General features: G+C 37.6%; 1 protein-coding gene across 4 annotated transcripts in view; it reads left to right on the top strand.

Moving 5' to 3' along the window:
* Positions 1–23,871, top strand: part of chrm3a (cholinergic receptor, muscarinic 3a) — a 90,909-nt gene that overhangs the window by 53,120 nt on the left and 13,918 nt on the right. Inside the window, exon 2 of one of the 4 annotated variants that reach the window (XM_042011174.1) lies at positions 4,627–4,630. The exons of the other annotated variants lie outside the window; for them this stretch is intronic. The gene's annotated coding sequence lies outside the window, so the exon portion shown is untranslated. The remainder of the gene's footprint in view (positions 1–4,626; positions 4,631–23,871) is intronic. 4 annotated transcript variants of the gene reach the window in all.

The following is a 23,871-nucleotide window of genomic DNA, read 5'->3' as shown; positions in this document are numbered from 1 at the left end:
TAGCAAGTGACAGCCTTTTCTGCTTTTATTAAGTAACCAGCCTATATGCCTCCACTTTAAATAAGGACTATTTGAAGTTTTCCACAAATTGCAAAAGTTATACGGCTCTCAGTGGTTCAGCAATAAAAGTGAACCAAGAGGAGAAATAATAAGAAGACTGAAAGTTGAGTATATGTATATACTGTGTGCATGTTGTGTTTGTTGTTTGTCTTATAACCACTAATCATTGCCCTGCTTAAATGTTATGGAAAAACATTTAAGAAAAGAAAACTGGTTTATTACCAGTTTGCTACAACTGTCAAAAACGTAGATTTCTGTTTTCCTTTGGAGAAGTTGTAATTACTTTGGCAATCATTGTCTTTATTTGTCCTGACTGATGACATTACCATTAGCTTCAGCTGGGGTTTGTTGCACTGTGCTAATTAGCAGAAGATGGTGAGCACAGAAAACATTACAGCAGCATCAGAGTGGAGCTCAAAGACCTGTTCAAAGATTATTTACACTAACAACTTGTGAAAGGTTGTTAGTGCTTTTTGATAAGCAAAGCAATGTCAAACACAATGGATTTTGAATAATATAGTATAGTGATTTGACTTTTGTCACAGATCAGTTAATTAACTTGATAATGTCTGGTTAACAAATGTAATTTTTGGTACTTGATTTTTGATCTGATGAAGTTTTTTGGCAAGCTGAGATGTGTTTGTGTATGTGTGTGCATTAGCTTGTGACAAATACACAGGAAGGGAAGAAACTCAAATACACTGCATGGCATCCATTCAGCCTGTTAAATGTGTTTTAATGTTTTACTTCAGCACCAAGTGCACGATTAGTTAGAGTTACTGCAGATGTAGTAAGTTTCTACAGCTTCAAGCCAAATAGTTATAATAGCATGTAATGCAATTATGACATAATGCAGGGAACTGAAAGAAAATAATTGCACCACTCTGCAAGAAGTCCATAACAACCTTTTATGCCTTAAAGTGATCATGTTTATAAGTTCTTTCTTTTATACATACATATATAAAAATAAGGCATCACTGAAAAGGAACATGAGACTGCCATTCATTGTATTTTCTTTGGAAGAATGCATGAGATTGGATTTAGAGCTGCAATTGTATGGTTTCCAGGTGATAGCTTCTCTTTCGCTCAGCAGTGGATAATGAGGAATGTGGAAGGATGAGGGCAATTGAAAGGAGATTCTATCATCCATGACAAAATCCTGTACAAGAAAACTCACTAACATGGATGGATTGGCAAGATAAACAAGTTGATCATGAGTGTGATTGAACTCAGCAAACATTGGAACTGTGGTCTGCTGAGCATTTGTCTATTTTGCTTTTCTTATTTAATGTTCTGACTGGGTCACTGGAAGTTAATTAATTTCCCCTCACATGATGTTATCATTTCCACACAGGGACATTTAGTGGTGGATTCTGCTGATAATACTTTTAAAACCTCAAATAGATTCCAATGTCATTTATCTACCCAGCAATTCAATACATACTAGGAGGGTGTCTGTAGCAGAAGAACAAAACCCTATACAGTAAAAACCAAACACTAAAATAGAGTAGTCTCAAACTCAGACATTTAACTTTTTTTCCATATTTTAGTTTGAAAAAAGGGAGTAGGCTGAAGTAGAAATAACTTATCTAAGCCTAACCCTGTACTTAATATTACACATTATCGCTTAAGTTATTCCAAAAGTCGACTACTGTATTTGTGACACAATGAAATTTTCTTTGTGTTCTTACCATTAATGTTTTTAGCATGCTTGTACCTCGTAGAGCATACTTTCCCTCATCTGAAACAATCCTGGATACTTTGTGGTACTTTTTGATGTATTATTGATTACAATGAATCGCATTATTTTAAAATCGAATAGATCCAGAATTTGAGCGCTTGCAGATTGAGAGTTGGTTTGTCTTTACTGAGCATTGCACACTATTCTTATTGCTCTTTTCTGGATTGTGTGGGTTCTGTATTTGTTTTGTATGTGCTCTCCCAAACTTCCACACAAGAAGTCAGGTATGGGAGTATGAAAGAACAGTACAAAGTATGTAATGAAGTTGAATTGATGTGATTTTTGGTACTGAGTAATATTACGATTGATTTGGATGTTTTTGTCTTGATGTAACTTATATGTGACTTTGGTACTTTTTGTCTATATAAGGCAACTCCCCCTGCCTTTGTTGCTGGTCTATTTATAAAATAGCATTCATATCCCTTAATCTGCACCATGCCGACTTGTTCCTCATTCAACCAGGTTTCTGATATTGCTATTATTATAAATTTATTACCCAACTGTCGTACACAGTTGTCATGGATTGCGGGATGTAAGGACCCAAATGCAAGATGGAGAAGGCAGGAGGCAGATAGATGGAGGAATAGATGTTTTAATGAATAAAACATTTACGAGGCCGAAACAAAGAAGACACGACGGGGAAACAACCAAAGGGTATAAATACAGAGGTAAGCTAACAGGGAGCCAAAACCAAACCAGGTGTACTAATGAACAGGAAAACAGAATATAACACACCCGGGGAAGGAACTACAAAATATAACAGGAAACCCGAAAAGACAATGAACCCACAGGACAGTAAAATTAAACCAAAAACACACAGACCAAACAGACAGTATTTGATTTTTGAGAGGTTTAAATTTAGGCTCCTACTGTGTATAAGTGTATAACTGATATCACCAGTATTCATATTTCAGTACAGATAGTATCAGTTTCAAAGTCCTGTGTTTTATGATCAGTGTAACTGTAGGTTTCCAAGTTCAATTGTTGGTAATCTGGTAAATGTTCAGTCATGATTAGTTATATCAGTGTCCATTATTTTGTGTTCTTTCCATTAAGACGTATTGCTTTCCTCCTCAAATCATGCTTCACACCTGTCCAGTTCCCTGACATCTCTGATGACGTGTTATTTTGCTTTCTCTGGTGTTGATCCATTTTGCTTGATGCAAATCTTGCAATTTGCTGTCCACGTTGCTTGAATCCTGTTAAGTTTTCTCAGCATGCAAACTTTACTTGTAATATCTGCGTTCTTCTTGGTTAAGCATTTTTTAATATATGCATCGGTTCCTTTCCTTCTTTGTTTTAGCAGTGCCTGTTTTTTTCTTTTGGTTTGTAAAGTGGATGATTATTGCTAAAGGTGCATTTTTGTTTTTACTGGGCAGTGTGTGACAAGCCTTAATGTCTTTTCAATTGATTGCAATTACCTTTCTGTCCAGAAAGTGTGCTGTATGTTGCTCCAGTGACTCCTTTATGGCCTTGGTTTCCTTGGTTCTCTCCTGTCAGTGTGTTCCTCAGCAATCGCCAAAAGAAAGTCCGAAGACTTTGATCTCCTCCACCTCCTCGGGGGACACTGAGTTTCTCTTAGGCTCCATAGTTTACCTGTTCTTATCTTATGTGTACTTAAGTCCTATCATTCATTATAATGAGGCAAGATGGACTATTTCTACAAAACTGAACACATAGATAGATTGACACAGAGTTTGTTTTTTGGTCTGCAAACAAGACTGAATATTGACATTTAAAATAAATCTTTTCTGACTGAGGCTCAATTCTAAACAAACAGTGTGAGCATGGATTGAAAGTGAGGAAGTGTTGTACAGAAAAAACATGCCAGATATAATTGGGAATGCAATATTGTCCAGATGTATGAGATGAACAGATACTACCCACAGCTGAAGGGGACAACCCAATCAAAGCAATGTACCAGTCACTCACGTCTGATCAATGAAATATTATCCAACCCTGTCGCGCCTCGATTTAAACCTACTGTTAGACCAGCGATATCACTGCACAAATCCTTTATCTAGGGCAACAGACTTATGAAGTGTTTGAGTCTGAAGAGCAGAGGGAGTCAGGAAGAGGGTGATTAAGGGACAAGCTTGTAAGAAGATACACAAAAGTTCAGGTAAACAATAGTGGGAAAGGGGTTCCATGTCATTTCAAAGCCAGTTTCCTGAGAGCTTAGAGGACAGACAAAGCTTAGAAAAAGTTATAATAGATTATTCCTCATTTATGTTTCCTACTCTCTTTGGGAACAGGGATGCTGCATGTCTGAGGTAAAGGCTTGGTAGGAGCATCAAATAAATGCAGTGATATACATTTTACCATTTTTTACATTTTACTTCCTATTTAACTTCTGCCACAGCTTAATAAGTAAATATTTTTTTTAAGAATGTTTAACTTGTGTTGTGTAAATGAAATGTTTATTCATTGCATGAGCACAGATAGGTATTACAAATTCAACAAAGTCCAAGACGTAGAAAATGTAACTCATTTGTGTAAGTACTACACAGTTGCACAATCAATGAGGTCTCACTTGAGACTGTGTAATATCTGTACTAATCCACAGAACAGAACATAGCAGTTTCAAAAACATGATTGCAAAATTACATCTGAAATTTAAAATTGCAACATGCATGGGTCTGCCTTTCAAAATAGCCAAATTTAATTTGTACTTAAATAATAATGCATATTAAAACTTTTCTATACTGCCTCTAGTTGCAGTTACAAAATACATGGTTATGATTAAAGATCAAAAACATATGGATGCGTTACTATCTAACATTACTATGTCACAAAATACACTTTGTATTTTCACATTTATGAAGACTGGTATTCAGTACAGTTCAAATCTTAGAAAAATATCTGTATAACTTATCTGAATATGTAAAATTAATTTTTTTAAAACTAAAATGAACAGTCATCTAAAAGTGCCTAAAACCTTGTCTTCCTGCACAGTGTCAGAAGCCCATATTTCACGCTATTTATAGAGCCTTAAACACTTATGGAATATATGTAGGGACAAACACTTCTTCTGAAGTTGTCACAGCTGACATGAGCGTGGAAAGAAAGTAGCACCCACACATACATATAAACAAAGGAGGCAGCAGTTGAAGAGTAAACTTAAACTTTTTATAACTTTCTGAAAAAAAAACAGAAAATGCAGCCCCAGCAGAACATCTAAACTGTACACTGAAAGAAAACAAAAATCTTAAAACAAGCACAGAGGAATCACAAACCCACTAAGAAACACAAACACAATAATTTGAAAACAAGGAATACACTGAGAGAGGTGATGACTAAAGAAAATAAGTGATATAGTAAATGTTGCAAGGGAATGTATGAAACAAACACAAGATGCAAAACTTAAGTAGTTAACTGTTCTTCTTAGAAGAATCACATCACTAAATGGGAACTTTTCAAAACAGCAGGGATACAAGAATTTGTCATATACAAGAAAACAACAGAACAAGCTAAAAAAAAAAAACCCAAAACTAAATCCAAATTTATACAATAAACTCCACAAATCATGACAACAGTGGCCTTATTAGTGTACTGATAAGGGGAAAAGAGATCCAGTAAATATTCATGCTAGGTTATAAGATAAAATGAACATAAGACATTTTTAGATGTTCTATTCCATCTAAAGAAATGGAGACAAGTCTGTTAGTCTGTCTAAAAATAGCTAACAGGTAAACTAATTCTGTAAATTAGACCCAAATATAGTAAGTACAAAACCTGTCATGATGATCATATGAGATTATTAGGCACCCAGTACGCTTTGTGTTCAGTCATTTTGCTGTGACCGTTTGTTTTTAATGCTGCAATTACTAAACTTTCTATGAACATCATGGAAAAACTTGTATTCACAACACTCAAATTTTCTGCTGTCATTTAGCTTTTCTCCAAAGTGACTTACATCTGAAGGTGGTTAGGGCATTAGCATTAACAGTCTTGCCTAAGGACCCAACTGGGAGGTGTTAATATTCGTCCCCTGTGGAATTCAAACTCAGGTCTCCCTCATGGGAGATGGATGCCCTTCTGACTGAGCTATCCAGCCGCGTATATTTGTTTACCTAAAAATGACTTTGACCTTCTCTAAGGAGAAAATCTAACACATGATAAAATGATAAAATGCCCAATTAGATTCCACTTGCTGGGATGCAGTGGTGTCCTTGGACAACATGCATAAGCAGCTAACTGGTTGCAAGCTGGGTCATAACACATATCAAATGTTGTGCCCTCGAGTGAGCTTCACTAATTTGTATTAAAACAAGCCATAGAGGTCTTCAAGCATGAGCAGCTGACATGACAGACAACCACTAACCACAGCCATGCTGTATCTGCTCATTTGATCTCTAATTAGAAAACATGATATAATTTTACTGCAGTTACTCCTGTCTCAATTTTTGTATGTTAACGTCCTTGTTAGTTAAAATGTATCATGTCCTTGGTCTATGGCTATTTGATGGACGAGTCTTCATCCTCTGGAGACTAACGTTTCCTTAAAATGGTTCCACATTATTCTGGAAATGGTCCAAGGAAGCTTAAGCTGCTATTTTCCTCATCCCACATTCTAAGAAAAATGTCTGTAGAAAATTGGATAATGTCCCTGCAGAAAATTACCAGTACATTTTACAGTTAACTGTACGGGCACCTCTGTTCATTTAAAAACAGAAAATTCTCTGCTTTCACAGTATATGCTCCGTTGCATTCACAGAATACCACACTGAAATAAAGAGACAAGTTGAACCAAATTAAATGATTGCTTTCATTTGTAACATGATTAAATTAATTTTATCCGACATTGTTTTTATTGTTTATTGTTAATTACCTGTCTCCAAAGCGGGACGAGCTAGTCTTCCTGGGGTCCATACAAAAACACAAGACAAAGCACAAAATATACAATACACACAATAAAAATCGTGTTTCACTTGACAATAATCAGTTTCCAGCGTTGTTTCTTCCCTCGATGCGTCACATAAGTTAGTGTTAGTGGTGTTGGTGGGTGTCTTTCCCTGTTCTGTCCACTACACTCATTTTGCCAACTTTAACATTCAATCAGAGCTGACCATCCCAACAGCATTGTCAAAATGTAAACATAGCACAGGATGTAATGCACATAACTCAAATTTATTAGTGTAACAATCACAAAAAGGTTAAATTCCTGCTGAATATGCATTTCCCATGAGCCTTTGCGGTCTTTCCACACATGACAAAGTGGAGCTGTGAATCTTGAGAAAAGAGAATGTTATTAGGATACTAAAGCTATATCAAACTTAACTGCTGAACTTTGACAGTAGAAAACTAATCTCAGATCAGTCTAGAACACAGGTCTCCAGATATATTTAGTTTTTAGAAGATGCAGTGTGCAAATAAAAAATTGGGTCCTTCGCTCCGGCCGCCCTGGATGGCCAGTGCCTGGTTGGGTCGGCAGCTGCCAATCTTGGCCCACTGGGGCCTGTGCGGGGAGCTCTGGCTGGGGCTTTCCTCTGCCACCTTGTGGGTGGGTCCGGGGTTGTCTTCGTGGTGGGGTGGCTAGGGTTTGTGCTCCGGGATTGCTGCTGATCTCCTGGGACTCTAAATAAATGAATAAGATTAAAAAAAATAATAATAAACAAATAAATTAAATCAGATTATCAAGAGGAGTCTTATACCCATAAAGCTCCCCTTCGCAAAGCAAATTTGTTCGGCACAACACAGCAGCCAGACCATCATTCTGATGCTATGATGCGGGACGGGACAGGTCCTGGGATTACCAAACTTTATTGGTTACTTCTGGGCAGCCAATGCACAAAAAATTCTGCTTTGGTTTACATCACCTCAACACAGCTGGTGCCAATTTGAAGTGAGTACATGTTCTACAGCTCTCCAGGTCTTACCATTTCTGTCACAAATTTTACATCCAGCCCTATTGCAATTAATACATTAAAGATTTTAATTCAAATCAGATGTTTTGGATCCTTCCTTAGTCAACAACCCTAACTTCTTTTAGATGTACGGTACATTAAAATGGAAGCGGAAAAAAAAGTTCTTCAAATTTTTGCAGTACATTTGGCCCTGTTTTTATGGACTTTTCTTGGAATGCACCATTACTGTCTTTAAACTTTTGGCTGGAAGTATTCAGAAAGTGTAAATAGCCTACTGGAAAGCTTAGTCGTAAATGGGCCTGTCTGTGTTAATATAGTATGACATAGATGCATCAAAAGAGCAGCGATCTGTGCTCCCTGAGGCAAAAATGTTCCAGAGGGTTAAAAGAAAAAAAAAAAAACTTTTACAGGTCTTGTTTGCTACATTGAAACCTAAAATTTTTTGAGCATTGCTGATGTTTTACACATGGTGTGTATGATTTATGGAAACTAATTTGACTGCAAAAAAGGAAGTTGTATAAACATTATGTGACAGCAGGTATGACAATTCTTAAGTCTGTGACCCAGAAAGCAATTTTAGCAGGCTAATTTAAACAAAAAAAAAACTGCTTCTAAGAAAATTAAACTGTGTTAAGTGCAGCAGTGTGTGAACTATGTCCCTGACAATCACTGAAAACAGTGTGCTGAGGTGACACATGAAATTAACATCACCTGTAGAGAAAATGACTCATTACCTTGTGGTTTCAGTTAACAACTGCTTGCTACCCTCTAAACATTTATTAATGTTCTTTGTTTTTAACCATCGGGAGATAGCGCGATAGAAAGCTATGAAAAAAATATTATTTTTGTTGATGTTTTTCAGCACACTTACCACAAAATCTGCATATCACTAAAAAATATGGCCACTATTTTTTTGATAATTACATATTTCAGATATTACATGTCAAAGATCTAGACAAATGGAAAGTACAAGGCACTTATGTTAAGTTTAATAATAGCAATATGCATGTTAAAGTAAAGGAGAGACCCAAGAAAGTGCAATTAACAGAATTACTGTCATTTCACACCAGCCTACGTTTCTTTTGTTGTCCGCCAAGGCAGGCTGTCATCTTTGCCTTTTTTATTCCACACCGTCAACAAAGCCTTTTTCTGCTGTTAATGTCAAGACAGCTTAATTAAGAAAATGCTACTGATAATACTAAAGTCAAGGGTACAGATTTTGATTCCTAATGTTACAAGTCTGAATAATTTGCTTACATGCTTAAATTAAATTCTTTTGCCATGTCTATGCTACCTTAATTCACTTTAATGAGGGTGCTAGAATTTATCCCACCTCCCTTGGGCAAGAGACTGAATACACCCTGATGGGTCGCTGGTCCATCACACAGGGACCAGCTATATCATTATAATTGACATTATGAGTTATTTGCAGCTTCATTTTGTTCAGCATGTTATTGCTGTGAATGCAGGAGGTGGGCTACCCTATAACAGTATATAGAGGTAGAAGATGAATGGCAGGCCATGAGAGGATTCATGGGAAAAGAAAAACAAAGTGCAGATGTGTAAATCTGTTTTCAGTTTTTTTACAAAGGCCTCTGAGTTTTGCAGTCATATGAAATGTAGTTTACTGGAAATATGTTATAAAGCAGCACAGCCTAAAATGGGACTGCTCAAGTATATTTGTTATAAAGTATAGTGTGTAGGTAAATTTTCATAGTTACTCAGAAAAGCTGACTGTTATTATTGTTGTTCTATGTCGACAGTTAGTAGACAAGCTAGGTACCAACTGGTCTATGTATATGGGTAGACAACAGTTTTCCTCATTAAAAAAACAAAACAAACATATGATAGACATTTTTGTCTAAAATTGAAAAATGTTGCTGTTTCCCAAATTTTGTTGTTCCAAAATCACACCGATTACATCTACCATTTCCTTTTGTCTATACAGAGATGCTGTTTATGTGATGATGCATACAGTTAACTTCAACCTACATTAATGTCACATGATAGTGTTAAACTGCCATGTGCTGCGACATAAAGATGCTTCCATGTGCATTCTTTCAGTGTGACAATGTACACATTACACACTGTTGATTTAGTCACTTAAAACATGAAGAAGTGGTGGTGACTTATTCTTCTCATTACCCTTTAACTTTGGTTGCTGATATGCTAAACCTGTTGCTATTATACCATTTTCAAAAATATTGTGATGCTAATATTTTTGGACATGAAGACAAATGTCCTTATTACCTGTCTTCTGGTTAGGCTAGGCTGAAAGGGTTTAGGTGATGGTAAGATGTACAAAACATCACAATAATAAATATTCTGAATAATTGCATTATTTTTCTAATCAAGCTGTTGTTCCTACCTCACAGAGTTTTAACCTCACAGACGTTGCATATCAGCATGTGCAATACTAAAGATAAACTGTGCTTTGCTGCATTTATTAAATGCACAATTATACATAGAACAAAAACAAATATGGCCTCACAACTACTGCCTGAAAAAGTTTGGGTTTCTAGCTATGTCATATATATATAGGTGGTAAATCGAAACATTAATTTCAGTATGGATCTGGAGTGCATCATCCAACAGATAATACACTCATTCTGTCCACACCTTTACATTATGAAAAGTACTCATTAAAAGCCCACTGCATTGACAGACATAGAGAGCTAAATATTGCATTTTTGGTAAGGATACATTAACAGACTCTAAATGCAACATTATCATAACACTGGAAAATGAATCCACATGACTGATGTGAGCATTTTCTGATGTACTTAATGTCAAGAAAGGAAAAAGCAGTTTTGAGTCACGCTGAATGTTTAATTTTCAGGGTATAACTGGAAACACAGATTCTCATTAGTGGAAAGTTCTGCTAACGTCAATCCTTTTCACAAAATGACAAAAAATCCTGGCTTGCTCTTATATAGCACATACTATATGACTTGAATAATACTTGGTAACACTTTGTAATTAGAGCCACAAAATCTGCTTTGTTACTCAGTAACTAATGAGGAATTAATCAGGGGCTAATCTATCTGACTTCACGTGAATGCAAGGCTTAGATAATCATTAATGCATCATTAGTCTCTGATTTGTTTCTCATTAGTTGCTGAGTAACTAAAAAACTTTTGTGGCACTTGTTGTAAAGCATTGACGTACAGATTTAAAATATAGCTTCAAGTTTTCTGATTGCAAAAGGAATTTTACAGTGGTCATTTTTAGGTTAATTAATTGCTGTCAGGCAAGTAGAAGTTCATCTGGCCAATAAGGTAACTTGAGATAAGACCTAATTTAACTTTATAACACTGTTAGAGCTTAAATTAATTTCCAAAATTAGGAAGAATCTGTTGCAGGGAACTTGTGTTGTTTTGTGTGGTCCTGCCTTTGAGCTGATGCAGCTACACCAACAGAAGAAAAGTGGTGCAGTAATCCAAGCATGATGAAATAAAGGTGCAATTACTTTTTTCCAGATCAGGACTGTAAAGGACAGTTTGTTTTGAAAAATTCCACATCATGCAGAAATGTGTAAGTGTAAGCTGTGTTTACAGCCCTCATTACATGAGAATTGTGTCACGAAAGCAAACAGCTCAGTGAGCCGCTAAGCATCCATTAAAATGACAGGTCCAGGATGTGGATTTGTCATGAGATTCCTGGTTCAAAGTCTTTGTGTGGCCTAAAAATCCAATAAGGAAAGGTCTATTAGCAATAGCTAAATCTTGTATTGATTTTAGTAATTCATTCATCTGACAACAGAGTGAAACAAGCATTCCTATCCAGTTATGAGGAGATGGAGTATTACCTTTCTTAAAAAGTTTGATATTCACTTTATCTTTGCCAGATAAAAAAAGGAAAAGGTTACCTCCCTGACGTGATTGTGTGCTCTCTCCAGAGAAATTGCTCTCCAAAAATGGCATTTTCTTCCCCAAGGCTTTGTGTAAAAAGATGAAAGTATTTGACATTAGGGCTTCTTTGGGATTTGCACACGAGGGAAGTGCAGAACTTCAGTTGGACTTAGCTTTTTAAAGGGAATGAGTCTAGCCATTTTGGGACATGAAAGAAGAATAGATAAAATAAGTTAATGAAGCATCATGCTTATTCAGGCGGGATATGGACTCTAAGTCATGTGCATCTTGTAGTCGGTTGTCAGCTGATCTAAGAAACATGAATTACATTCTGTGGCTCAAAAAATGCAATTGTCTGCTCTAGCTGTTGGCATTCCTGCAGATCACATATTTAAATCATATAAAGCATACTTAATAAAAGTTTCTACTTACTAATTATTCTATTACTTGGAAAAAGTAGACATTTATCAGGAATAGCTTGTGGACAAATCAATAAACAATATAAGAATAGTTTTTCTCAATGTGGACTTGCCAAGAAAAGATTACACAAAAATAAGTGATGTTTAATACACAGTTTGATAAAGTGTGCATGAAAAGCTGTTACATGCTAAAACAAGAGGTGATACTAGAAAGCTAAGCATGTCCCTTTTGCAGGCATCAAATTCAAAATGAGCACATGAATTTTCAGAAAACTAAATGTCTCATTTTTTTGTAACTTTTTTTAGAGATATATTATAGAAAATGCAACCCAAATTCCCAGAAAGGTAGGAAGCTCTGTAAAATGTAAATAAATAAGAAAGAAATCATTTACTGATTTGATAGTACAACAGATTCAGTCACAACAGAAATAGAAAATGTAAAAAAAAAACAAAAAACTTTTATTTCATAAAAAGTATAAGCTTATCTTAAATTTCGATGTCAGCAGCACACCTATAAAAAAAAGAAAAAAAAAAAGTTGGACCTGGCCATGTTCACCAGTTTTCAGCATCTCATTTTCACCAACAGTCTGTAAACCCCTGGGAGTCAGGGAGACAAGTTGCTGGACCTTTGTCCCATTCTTGTTTAAAATAAGATTCTAGCTGCTGAACAATTTCTGGGTCTCCTCTGACATATTGGGCATCCATGATGTACCAAATGTTTTAAAGTGGTAAAAAGTCCTGACTGCATACAGGCCAGTTCAGCACCTGCCTTTGTAACAGATGCAGCATATATTTCACGGTTATCTTGCTTACATATGCAAATCCATCCCAGACAAATATGTAAACTACTAGATGGGAGCATGTGTTAAATTGATGTCGCCTTTTCACAAGTACAAGCCAGTTCAACAGGTACTAACACATCCCCATACGGTCAGAGTCGCAGACATTATGAGTGCTGGTAACAAGCTGGATGTTCTCATTCCTCTTTAATCCACAAGTTTTAAACATAATTTTGAATTTTCTCTTGTTTTGTCATAAAAAAGTTTTCCACTTTGTCTTAAGCCTTGGCCCAGGGATGATGCATGATTCTTGATCTTCTTTCACAAAAGGCTTCTTTTTTTGCATGCTACAGCTTTAACCTGCGGTTTTGGATGACATAGTGAACTGTGTTCACACACAATCATTTCTGAAAGTGTTTGAAAAAGTCATGCAATGTCACCTGAGGGCCTGAAGATCATGAGCATTCAATATTGACTTTTGGTAGTGTCCCATGTGCACAGAGATCTGTTCCACATCCTCAGAGACTGATTTGCTCTGTATAGATCAGTGGTTCCCAGCCTGGGATCCCAGAGGCTTTGAACATTAGAGCCATTGTGATTAATGTCCACAAATTGTCCCTATTTTAATGAATAAAAGTAAGGCTGTATGTTTACTTTGACTTTATAAAAGGACAGGACTCAGCCAAAATATATTATTTATGGTGAGAATCTCACTTTTGAAAGTCTAAAACCAAGCATGGTTTTGGCACAGGGTGGAGCAGGGGGTCCATGGCATTTTACTATATGCATGAAGTGGGTCCCAGAGAAAAAAAATATTGGGAACAACTGGTATAGATGATACAATGTTGACCGTCTTTGCACGTTTAAATTGGGGAAATTGAGGAAAATATTACAAAATTACTGCAAAATTTGTAGATACATTTATGTTGCAGATCGTGGAACATCTTTCCATTCTTATTTCTGAAAAACTCTCTAAGGCACTCTTTTTATAAATAGTTATTTTTACTGAGCTACTTTCAGATAACCCAATAAGCTGCTTAAGTCCCTACAGCCTTTTGCCCTCAAATTCAGGATGAGCAAATATCTTTCATGACATGGTAAAACATGTATTTACTTTTCAATGTTTGCTATGAAAAAAAAAGATGATGTGATTAGCAAATCACTGCCTTCTGCACATTTGCTAAATTGTTTGAATAGTTAAAAGAGAGGAATATTCAATGAAGATTTAAGATTAATGGATGACAATCATTTAGAAAATTAACTTGCCACAGTATTGGTTAAGGGAAGGCAGGGAAAATAAGAAGATGGAAGAGTTATATCTGGGATTTATTTCCTACAATATCTTTCCTTCTTCTGTCGAACTGTTTCGTGCCATTTCCTCCAGTTTTCCTCTTTCTCTCATTTTAAATGAGTCCATTGAAATGCATGAGATAAAGCCATTAGCCCATGGGGAGGATCTGTACAGGGAATAGGATAAAGAGAGGGGCTGTATTCCAGGAAGGGCTTTGCTGGTTAGTATGATTATATTAAAGTTTCAAGGCTAAAACATGGGTGCAACCTTTGTATCATATAGTCTTCAAAAATGACTGAAACACTTGAGTAGTTATAGTGTTTATCTTCAGCCACTAACCTCAATGTTGAGTAATATACTCACTCTCAGCACTGTTTAAATAAGTTTAAGGGCCTCAGAGCCTCCTTCTGAGGGTGAGATAAATGTAGTTGAGTTTAAAAAAAAGAGGTGGTTCAAAGCAGAAAACCCAGAAAACTTCATTCTTGGCATTACAGAAGGTAGGAAATGAATACTATTTTCTGGTGGGAGATGCCAGTCATTTTAAACCTTCAATGATTTTATTCTCAAAAGAAAATCAACAGTTTCTGTTCTCTCCTTTTTCTCTAAGCTCACATGTGACACAGCAGTGGAGCAATGGTTGGACTTGCACAGGTCTGCATGTGGGATATGATTATGACGAATAACCACTTTCAAGTTATGGCTAAATTTGATTGATACATAATGCAGGCCTTGCGCTATTTGCTGTGTTGCATGTGTGTTTGAAAAAGAGAATGCTGTCAAAACAATCTTGAACTAATAAAGAGAGAATGAATATTCAGTGATCACATCTAAAAATGGACGTTTATTGCATCATTCCTTAAAACATGAGAAATATTTTTATGGCTGAACCACCAGTTTGCATTTGTGGTCCATGTTGTCCCTTCCAATATGGGTTTGCCTGTTGTCAGTGCAGCTGGAGTCAGAAGGAGTCTTTTTCCACCCAGTGTGACTCTATACAGTATCAGAGGCTTATGAGGATCTCATCATTCTCCATCCTCCTAATGTTTCTGTCAGTGTGCCGGATGGGAACCATTACATCCCACATCGCTTGCTTTGCAGGAGCATACATAAATGCTGCTTATTTTATGGTTCCAGATATTAGTCTGTTTGTGTATTAGCAGCGGTTTGCCTGGTTATACTAATTACAGAGTTCTTCTCAAGTGTTGTGTGGTTTGTTCTGAGGATGGCAGAAGACAACTATTTCTGTCAGTTTTTTATCTCTGGCTTTTTCTCAAAACAACTTGCTGCTGATGGAAGTCTCTTGGTTACAAACAGACAATTTTTTATGTCTCTCTCGTGTGCTGGATATTTACTTACAGACCAATAACAACAAACCTTGATGGCAAAAGGGTGTCGTCAGTGTTCCTGATTCATCACTCGTCTGTCGTCATTAACATTCATAGATCATTAGTCAGCATGCACCCAATATAAAATGTAATTGTAGGCTATAAACTTTCTTGTGGCACTCGACCACTGGCACTCACTGAATATGTTTTATTATTTAGACTCGTAATAAGCCTCTAAAGTCTGAATATGTGAACTGCAGATTTTTTTATTGTATGCTTTATTTCTCTAAACTTTATTTATATAGCTTTGTTATGTTTCAGTATAGAAATGAACATGTTAGGATTAGGCTGCCCTTCACTTAAAAACATCTCTATGAGTTGTTTGCTTTTTAAAACAAATAATAATGAAGCTGCTGCCTCTAGTGGTCATGAGAAGAACTGCATCGCTAATTTAAAAATGGTTAAAAAAAATCTCAGCCAGCGAAAGAGTTTAGAGCTGGAGTTTCCATCCTTGGATGTGTCCCTGCTTCAACGTACCTGATTCAAATGAAATGGATCTCCTCAACAGCTTGTTGTTAAGTTCTGCCCAAATATGTTGACCCATTAATCTGATTCAGATTTGCTACCTCAGCAAACAGCCAAAGCATGCAGGACAGCGGTCCTCAAGGACTGACTCGGGACACCCCTGGTTTAGAGTTTATGTGTAAACAAAGCAACCAGCAAACTCACCTCCATGAAGCTGACTGACACATTGTAAAATAATTTATTTTAGATATATGATTAATTTGTAAGGAATTGATTAATTTTTTGAATGTTTAAGGCCCTGACAGAATAATGTCATGTTGTATTATTATTTGTATAGGTATAAATCTTCCAGTTTTGTGCCTGAACGAGCTCATTGAACGATCATTCATGAACTCGTTCATATTTTGGTGAACGTGAACTGAACGTTCTGCCTGATGAACGTTATTGTGAGCACGCTCATTCTTACGTTTGTGAACGGCGTTCTCTCACCGCTGAACTTTGTTCAAGAGAGTGCCAGATTTCCATGGAGCCTTCCAGGCAAAATCCTGGCTAAAACACATTGTAAACAGGCCTAAATATGTAGGTGAAAAACACCTAATCTGGCACTAGCCACCACAGAGCTGCACCGCGTATGCGTCACCAAATTGTGAAACATGGAGGCAAAATCCAATGACGGCAGCAGGACCACCTCTGCCTCAATGATCACTACAGCATCTTCGTATGATCACTTAAAATCATTTTTTGAAAAGATCAGTGATGAGCCAGGAGGGAGAAGTTTTGCCTTTTTGTGTAAACTTTGCCTAGCAGGTGTCAAGAAGCAACTCCGGACATCAATAATGTCAACAGCAAACCTGAAACAACATATTTAAATAAAGCACCTGACTAGCCTTCACTAGGTATGTGAACTAAATGTCACTAAAAACAATCTAAAGACTTGGCAACGGCATACTAAAGCAGATCCTCTACCACCCAAAACTAAATAACGGCGTACAGTAGCAGAAGCTCTGTTGTCTTGTCCAGCCACAGCCGGAAAACCTTTTGCAGTATTTTGTCAGAGATCTGCAGCCTTTGAGGAAAGAGAAACCCTCAGCTTTCATGAACTTGACAAATGCAAGACATATGGTTATAGCTCGCAGCAACATATTGGGAAAAAAGAACTATGAACTAGTTCATTTTTAGAACTGTGAACTTAGTTAAAAAATTTGAATTATGAACTATGAACTGAACTAGTTCATTTTAAATGTGTGAACTGAACTTTGAATTAGTCCATGTAGAAATTGAACTTTCCCAACACTGATATCTTCATATGAAAAAGTAAAAAAAAGATATATATATAACAAAGAAATGAAGCAAAAACCCGTGTTTTTAGTAGCGTTGTAACGTTATTAACTCAACATGTAATCAGCATCAAACAGTTGTTTACACCTTCTCAACTGCAGGCCAACCGTGCAGCAACATGGCCACAATGCATTAAAATATAGTCTTTTAAAGTAGATTTAGATGCTTAAACCCTGCTGGTGACCTTATTCTTGGTAACTTTAAGCTTTTGCTTGTCTAGCAGGGAACAGTCAGAGAATGCTCAGACTTCATTCTACTGCTGGCAAAAAACTGAATACTACACACAAACCTGCTTTATATAGATATTTAAATTCCTTTGAAGGAAACACTTGTAAATGGCATCTGCACTCCCTCAATGTTCATTTGAATCATACCTCCCTCCTACCAGTTGTACTGGCAGCAGTTTGGAGGACACACATTTGGATTTCATTTTAGATTATGAACAAACCTTTAAGGTTTTTTCAGTTGGAGAACTGATTGCTAAGTCTTGCACATTTTCATTACATTTAGTGCATTTGCATACACAATATTGGCCTTGGTTTATGTCGTAACCAGGTTTTGTTATTTTTTCAGCACATTCATTCATATCCCAGCCCTCGTTGTCATTGAAGTATCCAGGTTTCTTTTCCATCTACAACGATGTCAAATTTCTTATTATCTCAGCCACTATGATATTTGGAAGCAGAGAATGTTAAGAAGCGTGGACGAAGTGTTTACATGCCACAGTGTCCTGGTTTCTGTCTGAATGCTTCGAGTAGCATCTACTTTTCTCACAACCAGGATAAGACCTTATCCAGGTTTCTGAAAGCAGAATGGGATGTTTACATGTAGAACACACGCTGGGATACTCCAAAAATCCCAGAAATAACCAGAGTGCACCTGAAAATGCAGTCATTGAGATTTTGCACACTGTTCTTAAAATAATATGTTTACTTTTTATGTATTTATATAACTTTCCTTTTCGTTTGTAGTTTTATGATAATTAACCCCTTGTCACAAATTTATGAGAAACCACAAATATAACATTTTTAAAAATGTTATATTTGTTTTATTTCTTTACTTCTGTGTATTTATTTATTTCTATATTATTTATGTATCTATTTATGTGTATTTATTTGTTGCTATCAATTTGTTTATTAATTTATTTTTTTTGTCAACTTATTTAATATTTAATTATATTTTATTTTATCTGAGATTTTCAGTTTTTTTTTTTTTGATTTTTATTTTTATTTCTTTTACTGAATTTATTTTGTTCTTATAGATTAAGAGTTAAGACTGATCATGGTGTAAATATTTGCCTTAATAAACAGACTTGTTTAATATGTGTTTGCAAGAGTGAAGACATTGATTTCTTTCTAAGCCTTTTCTGTTATTTTACTTTGCTGTTCATAAATTTGTGTCTTAAAGCCTCTGGATCTCTATGGATAAGTTTCCCACTCACTTCAGAACGTTTTTAACACATGGATATGATAACACTGCTCCCACTGCCTAAAGTGAATTAAGATCTGTCTGTGTCTGGTCACATTTCAGGTTTGACTTTTTAAGGAAGGCCACTAGTTTTGTCTTCATCTGCATTTGTTTGGTATCCAACTTTAAAATTTACTCTGAACCCCTGCAAATAAATATTCAGACTTGTTTTAACAATGCAATTCTTTTTAGAATGCAAAACAGACATAGTAAAAGGTCATTGGAGTGGCAAATATTAACTGGAAAGTAAACTCTAGCAAATTCATGCAGGAAGTGTTTAACGTTCTGATGCCATTGAATATTTCAATGGCTCAAAAACTAGTTTTATATAAAGTTTGATTAAATGTAATATATTTTCGTAAAGACAACAGGTTAGTCATGAAAACTAATCTGACTTTGCTGATATTGCTTGTTCCACTCGGTTTAGGTTCTGTATTTGTATGAATATTTGTATCACTAGAGCTGGTTATTCTTTCTTTCTTCTTCCTTATTTAATGTCCTTTTCTTCTTATCAGACCTGTCTTCACATCTGGAGATTGTATTTGGGTTCATCTTTAGCTGGTAAATGCAGAAAAAGCTTTTGATACTGAGAGACAGATAGGACCACTATGACTTCCCAAGAGAATTTAGGGAATCAAATTTAAAAGCTATTTTCAGCTCCAATGCCAGGTACTGTCACGTCACCTGGGTTGATATTATTGGAGGAAATAGGATCCACCCATTGTGTGTGTTTATGTGTGTTTGGAGGGGGGAGGTGGAGCGCGGGAAGGGGTGAGGCGGCTGGGTCAGCTTTGTTTGAGTGAATGAGGCAGAAGAGGCAGACAGAGACGTAAGACTGTGTGTGTTTTTCCACATCCCTGTGAGCGTTCATGTTTGTAATACATTTAGTGCTTTAACTGTCTAACGTAAGCCTGTCTACATCCGCCAGGCGAAGTGTTTGGACTGTATTATAACCAGTCCTGTCAGCAGTACCTCTCTTTGTGGCAATATACCTGGATCATTTTCAAAACTTCCTCATAATCACCTTGTTGACTCACTCCTCAAGTGTTTGAGGTTTGGCAGCTGATGATGTGTGTTTGCATGCCTGCGCTTAGTGAAAGAAAAGCACAATACATGACAATGTCAACACTGCTGAGGGTGTTACTTTTATATATGTCTGCCTTATGTAAGCATATCTGCAAAGACAAGTGAACATGTAAGTGTGATATGTGGTGTGGAGGCATACAGAACATTTGGTAGACATGGACTCCATCACCTGACAACCTTTCATCCTGAGGTGAGACATCTGTTTTGTTCTGCTTCTCTCACATAAACACATAATATCCTACTCCAGGGTAGCATACTGGAGGTGAGACTACTTACATCTCCCAACACATTCCAAGCCCCCCCCCCCCCCCCCCTGTATCTTTTCATCCTCAGTCTCCAATAGCCCCTTCACAACCCTGCATCTCTGCTTCCAGCATTTAAAGACCCCTCTCCTCCTGCTGAAGCATGTTTACATAGAGGAGAGTGTGTGCTTTTTCTCCTTCTGCTTCGCTTTTCAGTGCCTGTTCAATAGGCAGATGGTTGCACTTCCTTTTAAGGATTGATTGTAATAGCCTATTGCAATGGTTACATGTGTATAGCATCTGTGTAGGGTTGTACTGAAGTGTAAGCATGAGGAGCGAGGCAAAGGGTCAAGGTTAGATTTCGACACCAAACGACATTGTTTTTCAAAGTGTGGTATTTCATAGTTTGAATTGTGGGAATGTTAGGAACTCAATGTCACTGCAGCAAAATTTAATGCTCAAACTGCTTCTTCCATGACATTCACCATAAAACTCAGTCTAATTTCAGTGACAGCACCTTTACTTTTGTTTTAAAACACGCACAAAAGATATACACTGCAACTCATCCAGATTCAGATTTACTATAAGAGTGAAAGAAAGGGTAAATTCAGGATTCTCCCTGCAGTCATCCTGAAGTGGCCACATCTTTTTGGCTTGACATATCCCTGAGCCATTCTTCTACTGTCTCTATTTTGCCCCTCTGTTTTTCTTCCCGTCTCTTGCTTTCACATACACACAAACTACACAGGCATGTCTAAGTGTCTAAGAGTGCCATGTCTAAAGAGTTCCAGCAGCTTGTTACTGAGGCTGTCAAAAAGCAGAGACCCACCACAGAGGTGAGGATGTGTGTGAAATCCCATGAGCCTGTAGCACAACATCCTGCTCCTCTTTCCACAAGGAGATTTCTCTCCTCCCACAGCTACTCTAATTCAACAACTGAAGCCTATAAAACTCCAAGAAATACTTTCAATGCGCACACAGCACTATTGGATTAATTTAATACATTGTGGTTATAGGACTGCTTAGGTTGCTTTGTTTCAGTGAAAAATGATGCAATGTTCTAAATTTTAAATGTTGCAGGTAAAAAACAAAAATACATCCTTTGGAGTGGGGAAAGTTTATTGTTAGTCTAAAAGTTATTTCTTTAAATCAACTCTACTGAAATTTGATAAATTTTCACCCTGGCTTCCCCTAACAAAGTTTAATTCAGCATCCGTTTTGCATCCTGCCTCTTCCCTGAGCTCTCTCCAGTCAGTCTGGTGTTGACTCTTGTTTCAATTTGTCTCTTGTCTTTCTCTTTCATCTCCTCACTTCTTTTAATAAAGGTTACTTGGAGTTTTCTTTGCTGAATCCATCATAGTATGCATCTGAAATGGTCAGTGTGTTAATATTAATATCCAGTTGCTGCCATGGGACATAGGGCTACAAAGCAAACCCAGCTGTCAGGTGATACTCTCGGCTGGAAACACAGTTGTAAGTGTGGTTTCTCAGCCTCGAGATGCTGCAGGATGTGCAAGAATGCGCATAATGAATATTGGTGTACCATCAACACAAACAGCACAAAGTTTTATTGTTGGAAACAGGTGTAGTATTACATTAAGATTAAGGAATCTGATTAAGAAACCTTCATTTTAGAGGAAATTGTGAAACAAGCATTCCTCTTCTATACAACAGTTCAATCTTTGTTGATCCAACCAGCCTCATCAAACTCTTACTCTGCGTAAGTTGTGGCTTTGCAAAGATAAGAAGCATTTCCTTCTTTGCTACATATACAGTATTTCTTCAAGATTTCAAGATTGTCATGTGCAGTTTCGGCACAGGGTTATTGGTGATGAGGCCTAGGATGGTGGTGTCGTCGGTGAACTTGAGGATGCTGTTGGAGCTGTGCCTGGCGGTACAGTCGTGGGTGAACAGGAAGTACAGGAGTGGGCTGAGAACACAGCCCTGTGGTGTACCAGTGCTGAGGACGAGTGTGGAGGAGAGGTGACTGCCGATTCTCACTGCCTGTGGTCTGTTACTGAGGAACTCCCATATCCAGCAGCAGATGGACTTCTCCAGGCCCAGTGCGGTGAGTTTTGAGACCAGTTTAGAGGGGATTATGGTATTGAAAGCCGAGCTGTAGTCAATGAAGAGCATTCTCACGTATGTGTTAACCCCTCTCCAGGTCATTGAGAGAGGTGTGGACTGCTAGAGCAATAGCGTCGTCTGTTGACCTCTTTGCTCTATATGCAAACTGCAGGGGGTCCAAGGTGACAGGGAGGGAGCCACAGATGTATCTCTTAATGATTTGCTCAAAGCACTTCATGATGACAGATGTGAGTGCTATGGGCCGATAGTCATTCGGACAGGATGCCGTGGGGGTCTTTGGGATGGGAATAACAGTGGAGGTCTTGAAGATGGTGGGCACAACAGACTGGCTCAGAGACAGGTTGAAGATGTTAGTAAACGCCCCGGCGAGTTGGTCAGTACAGGTTCTCAGCACCCGACCGGGGATGCCGTCAGGCCCTGGTGCTTTGCGTGGGTTTACTTTCCTGAATGCGCGTCTCACTGTAACCATGTCTATACAGAGTACGGCATCCTCACTGTCCACATGTGGTTTGGTGACGGGCGTGGTGTTGTCCTCATCAAACCGGGCACAAAAGGTATTGAGCTCGTCCGGAAATGATGCGCTGGACAGCTCCACTGGCCTGTTCCTCCCCTTGTAGTCGGTGATACAGCATAGTCCATGCCACACGTGTCTCGGGTCGTGGCTTAGTTGGGCAGACTCCACTTTCTATTCTATTCTATTCTATTCTATTCTACAGTCATTTAGCAGACGCTTTTATCCAAAGCAACTTACATTTACACTTTCTCCCTGTATACCCTCTGAGAGGTCCTGACGGCCCTTCTGAGGTAATAATTGGCTGCTTTGTAGGCATCAGGGTTGCCTGAGTTGAAGGCAGCGGTGCGAGCTTTAAGTTTAGCACGCACCTCTGGTCCAGCCCATGGTTTCTGATTTGGATAAGTGCAGATGGAGGTTTTGGGCACAGTGTCATCAATGCACTTCCCTATGTAGCCTACGACAGAGTCTGTGTACGCATTGATATCGTCATCCGCTGCGTCTGCAAACATCTGCCAGTCCATTGTTTCAAAGCAGTCCTGTGGCACCTCATCAGCCGTACTGCTCCATTTGCAGATCTGCCTGGGAACCGTTTTTTCCAGTTTGAGCCTTTGTTTGTAAGCAGGCAGCAGCAGAATGGCACTATGGTCGGATTTATCAAAGGCTGGGCAGAGGAGGGGTTTGTAACTGTCCTTAAATGGGGTATAACAATGATCCAGAGTCTGCTCACCCCTGGTGGGGAGACATATGTGTTGGTAATATTTTGGTAAAACCGTTTTCGTGTTAGCTCTGTTAAAGTCCCCCAAAATAATAAAGGCAGCATCAGGGTGTGAGTTTTCAAGTCCGTTTATAATGCCATACAGTTGTTCTAGAGATTGACTTTTTACAGCCTGAGGAGGATCTTGATACTTGAATATAAACCTTGGATGCTTACCAAAACCAGGACTGACTCAGCAGGGGGCTCTGGGATTTTTGTTTTTTCTTTTTTCGTGGGGGGGGGGGGATTAGGGGGTTTGCGGTTCTTGACTTACCGTGCCTGAAGGCAAAATCCATCAAAAGTATTCACTAACAGTAAAATAACAGTAAAATGAGAAATAGGTTTTCATTAGTCATTCTGTTGGACTTCCTGAATGACTGGAGAGATTCAGCTTAACAAGCATGATTAAATTTCCCCAATACTGTGTAAAATCTCAAATGTATTGTAGGAGAAATGTGGTGCAAAAAAACAAAAACAAAACAACAACAACAACAACAAAAAAAAAACCCAGATGTTATATTACT

This window comes from Melanotaenia boesemani, chromosome 16 (genome assembly GCF_017639745.1).
Source record: "Melanotaenia boesemani isolate fMelBoe1 chromosome 16, fMelBoe1.pri, whole genome shotgun sequence".
NCBI lineage: Eukaryota > Metazoa > Chordata > Actinopteri > Atheriniformes > Melanotaeniidae > Melanotaenia > Melanotaenia boesemani.
This window is presented reverse-complemented; position numbering and strand designations above follow the sequence as displayed.